This window comes from Anthonomus grandis, chromosome 4, assembly GCF_022605725.1.
Source record: "Anthonomus grandis grandis chromosome 4, icAntGran1.3, whole genome shotgun sequence".
Lineage (NCBI taxonomy): Eukaryota > Metazoa > Arthropoda > Insecta > Coleoptera > Curculionidae > Anthonomus > Anthonomus grandis.
The window spans coordinates 15,920,187-15,925,494 of NC_065549.1; the positions used below are offsets into that span (position 1 = coordinate 15,920,187).

A 5,308-nucleotide genomic window follows, 5' to 3' on the forward strand; every position below is an offset into this window, starting at 1 on the left:
AATTTAGGTAAATATACATACCTATATAAAGTTGTAAAATAAAATGTTTCAGTAAAATGTGTGTTTTTATAGACAATATTGTCTACAATGTCTACATAATATTCAGTAATCAAAATCTTAAAAAAATAAAGCAGTAGATATAAAAATATGTAAAATTCATCCCGAAAATTGTATGCTTTCAGTATTATGGAAATACATCAATTTCAGTTATACGTTAGACAAATTTTATTCTGAAAATTACTGAATATATACAGAAACTTCCTTTCCTTTTAACGTAAAGTTCCTGAAATTTAAATATTTATTTTTTGTAGTGAGGAGGCCTAAAAAGTCATTTAAACCCTATTGACATATAAAATATTTATATTATATGAATTTTATACAATTATATTATTTTATTTAATATAAATATATTGTATTAACAGCAGGGCTTTATTATATTATAGTAAACACAGCCTTTAAAAATAGGTTTAAATGCCCTTTAAACCATTATATCATGATTGTTATCTTACAAACCATAGAACTATTAATAATAAAAATAAAAAAGTTCTCTCCGGCCGGGAATCGAACCCGGGTCTCCCGCGTGACAGGCGGGGATACTGACCACTATACTACCGAAGACTTGATGTTAGTTCACTGATTTTTCTAGAAGAATCCCACGTCATGAACTTTATAAATATATAGTTCAGTTCAGAGATCTATTAGAATCTTTGATGTACCGCAAATAGTCCGTGTGCCGGTGTTGCTTGTATTGTCACACGACATGCATGTTTAAATCGCAAAATTTTATGTGGAAAGAGTCATAAAGTAATATTCTAAGCGATATTTAATCATTTCATTAAATAAATAAATGTTTTAAGCATTTTTTAAAGAATTTATACATTTGATTCGTAAAATGTGACTACATGCGCCCACGTACTATTTTGTTAAATGCCTGACCTTAGTCACAGCCACTCAAGCGTGAAAAGTTGCACAGGTCCGGCCTTAAAATTTATTTGTATTTAAAACTTTATTATTCGGGATTTTTGGGTCTAGTTTTATTAAGTTAGAAATTCAGGATAGTTGATAGCAAGATAATATTTAATTTAAATATAAGATTTAAGTACGTTAAATGAGTTTAACCAAAAATTTTAATTTCATAAGTTTAGTTTTTAGCGCCATCAGTCCCTTATAACAAGTCAAATCTCTTTGCTTTGCAATATGTGAAGTTGGAATAATGTATTGACTACTGTTAACCCACTGCATAGCTTTCATCAAATAGTATTAAACAATTTTAACACTGCTTTTCCTGTTGTCAATATTAAGAAACGAAATAGAAAACCTTGATATACTAAGGGTTTACGAGTATCTGGGAAAAATATGCGCTTCCTTTTTTACTTTAGGAAATACGCTATGAACAATGCAACATTTTTAAATTATTATAACAGATACCGCAAGATTTACAGAAACTCAATCAGAATGGCTAAGTGGACCTACTTTCAAAGGAGGATAAATAATTCCTCCAACAGAACATTTGACTGCATGAGTCACAGAGTGCTGCTGATGAAACTGGAGCTCTATGGTTTCAGGGGAACTGCCCTTGAGTGGTTTCGTTCCTACTTATCAAATCGTGTCCAGGCTGTCAAATTTAATAGTGGTATGTCTAAGGAACTTAATATAAATGTGGGTGTTCCGCAAGGATCAGTACTTGGTCTTTTAATTTTTCTCATTTATGTGAACGATCTGCCACAACTGCAGGTAACTGGTGTGCCGATGATACCACCATCCTCTGGCACGACTCTGATGTTTCTCAAATGGAGGCCAATATACGTGCAGATTTGTTAAAAATAAAAGACTGGTGTGATGCAAATTTTTTGACATTTAATGTTTCCAAAACAAATATCCTTAAATGTAATACAAATGATATATGTTTAAGTAATGAAGCCATCAACATGCCACCGTTCAGTAAGTTTTTGGGTCTTTCCATAGACAAGTTCCTTAAATTTGAAGACCATATTGTGAATGTATGTAGAAAAGTCTCATCAGGCTGCTACGCCCTAAGGGTTATTGCCACCAGTCTTAATTTCTCCATCGCCAGCATACTCTCTGCATACTTCGCGATTATCGAGTCGCACCTTCGATATGGAATTTGCTTTTGGGGTTCATGTTCAAATTCACTTTTTAGTTCAGTGTTTGTACTCCAGAAAGGGGCCATTAGATATCTATGTGGGGCCAGGCCTCGTGATTCATGTCGCCCGCTTTTTGTAAGTCATAATATTTTAACCCTGTGTTGTATTTTGGAAACAGTTTGCTTAGTTTTTAGAAAATATAAATAGGAACTCCACTTAGGAAGCCACTATAATACGCGACAAAACTATTTGTTGAGGCTACCCATTCCTCATTTTGAACTTGTCCGTAGCTCTATCATATATGGAGGTAGAAAGCTGTTTAATAAACTTCCACTAGAAATAAGACAACTTAAGACTGAAAAAAGCCTACGTACAAGGAAGAAAATATTTCTTGCTAGTAAAGCGTACTAAACTATGTAGCACCTAAACTATGATGAATTTTTAATGATTAGCATTTAAGTATTTTTCAAAGTTTTATATAATTTTATTTTAAATTAGTTTCTCGTTTTTATTCCTTTAATGTAGTCTATTGGCTTTGTCTACAACTTCTATGTTTATATTGACAATAAAGCATTTTTGAGTTTAATGAGAGAGTAGGTGACAAATTACTTAGGCCCATTTATTCTGTGGATTAAGGCATTAAATAGTTACTTTTTGACACAAAAGTGTAAAATGTTTTGGTTTGTCTTCAAATTTTATATATTTCCTTTTTTTGGGAATTGAGATTTATTTTTACATGGTGGTGATTATTAATGGGGATTGTGGCTGCCATATTCAATGTCCTTTATTATAGTTTTTTTTTAATTAATACATATTATGATATATTATTATAATAATATACTCATGAAAACCCCCCATCTCTATATTTAGTACCAACTTCTTTTGATAAAAAGTAATTATGTAGTCAGAAAATTGGAAGAATATTTTTTTAAATAAACTTTTACATTAAAAATCATCTAGCTGTCTATACTTTATGCCTTTAAAAGACACAAGTTTTACTTACAAAAAAAAACACACTTTATATCATGAATGCAACATTTATTAATTTGTTTGCCTCGTACTAACTAAATTAGTTATTATGCATATTAGGAGAGATTAGATAAAAATTAACAAAAATAAATGGTTATACTAAAAACTAAAAATCTTATACAAAACACTACATTTTAAGTATACTGGATCCTAAAACTACAGTGAGGATACTAAATACTTTTATAAATTTAACCACTCTTTTGAATCTGGCCCAAAAAGTTCATACAAATTTTGTAAATTATGTTTTTTTGCCATTGTTTTTTAGCAGTTTCTTCCATTAAGGAAGGAAACAGTTTCTCTGTTGCCGCCATGGATTCCAACTTCATCTCGCACATCAGCATTACATTATATATACTTTATTGTGTCGCTGAAGGACAAACAGGGGCAGTAAGCTGAAAAAAACATAACTTTAAACTTGTTTAATTAATAAAAATAGGATTTTCTTACTATGGCAAAAAAGGGATTTTTTTCCAGAGAATGGAGGAAGAAGCAGTCTTCATTGTGTTGCTGAAGGACAACAGGGGTAGTAAGCTGTAAAAAACAAAATTTTAGATTTGTTTTCTTATTAAAAACAGTGTTTTTCTTACCATAGCAAAAAAGGGTTTTTCCCAGAGAATGGTGGAAGAAGCAGTCTTTATTGTATCACTGAAAGACAACAGGGGCAGTAAGCTGTAAAAAACAACATTTTAAACTTGTTTTATTAATAAAAATATGGTTTTCTTACTATGGCAAAAAAGGGACTTTTTTCCCAGAGAATGGAAATCATACATCAATCATAAATGTATCATATCATGTTTCGGCTAAATAATATATGGATCTTTCTTCCTCCCAAATTTTTTTAATTTTCCTCAAATATTCTATACACCACCTGACAATTCCATTACAGCAGCTCTTTTGTTAACCATCTTAAGTTTAAATCCAAGTTTTATCAGGTATCTCCGCAAGGTTGAGACTGAGAAATGTTTGTCCCTTGCCAATAAGGTGTCTCTATGGTCAGAACCTCATTGTTTTTGTATTTAGAATACACACCTTTCCTTAGCAATTTGGCAATATCCATGTCAAGTCCCTTTGATTGTCCTGCATCTTTCCTTTTTATTCTGTCTTTAATCCTTTTTTTTACAGGCATATTGTACTATAGGGAACCTCTGTTAATAACGCTATTTTTTGCAAAGCACTACAATCATTTGTGAACTGAGTATCATTCCTTAGATTGTTATAGATATCTAGATATATATTATTTACCTGGACTGCCAATTCAATGAAAAATAAATGACCACTAATAGGGGGCCGCCATTTTGTGTGATTGTGCCAATTGTAGGGAAACAAAACAATTAAAGTTTTTGAGAGGTTATGCTTACCAATGCATAATAGAAAGTTACATTTAGTTAAGAATTTAAGATAGTTGCCTTAGATCTGTGATTTTTCTTGTACTTCTTTAAGAATTCCATTAAAATTTGCGAAAGAAAGTAATCCTCACCTAAAATGAGTCAAAGTTTCAATTAACTTAACAATTAGTTAGATGCATGCACTTTAAAATATTTATTTTGTTACTCTGATAATCTTGAATTATAAATTTAAGCTCAAACTTGAATCTTATAAATCCTAATACAATGAAAACGATGATCTTCATTTAAATTTTTGCCTGTATTTACTTAACAAATTCAGTTAAAAATACTTTTATTTTCTTTTTATATTTACTTTAAGACATTTAGTTTCCTTCTACTCTACAGTGATCGCCCAAAATTCCGCATAAATTCGATAAAAATTAGAGACATGATTTTTTGAGAAAATGCTCGGACCCGTTGATTTTCATTTTAAGTTGCGCATTATTTCACATAAATTTTTGTATACAGGGTGGAACAAAAAAAATATACGACGCCATCGCTCATTTTTTTAAATGGAATGTTATATTTTTTATTGCATTTATGAAATATAGGCGAAATTCCAAGCAAGTTTCCTATAACACACCTTATCTCAAAACTCAACTGTTTCAGAAATGTTTACATTTAACCAACAAGGAAGCAAGTAAGTACGTCTATTTACAAATTAAGATAAAATGGAGGATTAAATTTTCAAACTGATCCCCATTTACTTCTTGGCAGAGAGCAAGACGGTTTACAAACTCATGTAAAACACTATCAATTATTTCGGGTGATATACGTCTAGTTTCATAT

At 30.9% G+C, this 5,308-nt stretch overlaps 1 long non-coding RNA gene and 1 other non-coding gene across 2 annotated transcripts; both read right to left on the minus strand.

Annotated features, from left to right (window-relative positions):
• Positions 1–546: 546 nt before the first annotated feature.
• On the minus strand, positions 547–618 carry Trnad-guc (transfer RNA aspartic acid (anticodon GUC)). Its single transcript has one exon. It is a non-coding gene; the product is annotated as a tRNA-Asp (tRNA).
• A 2,640-nt stretch (positions 619–3,258) lies between these two features.
• LOC126735553 (uncharacterized) lies at positions 3,259–4,632 on the minus strand. The gene is made up of 4 exons (XR_007660438.1): positions 3,859–4,632; positions 3,722–3,803; positions 3,582–3,665; positions 3,259–3,526 (listed from the first exon to the last, which is right to left on the minus strand). It is a non-coding gene; the product is annotated as an uncharacterized LOC126735553 (long non-coding RNA).
• Positions 4,633–5,308: the final 676 nt, after the last annotated feature.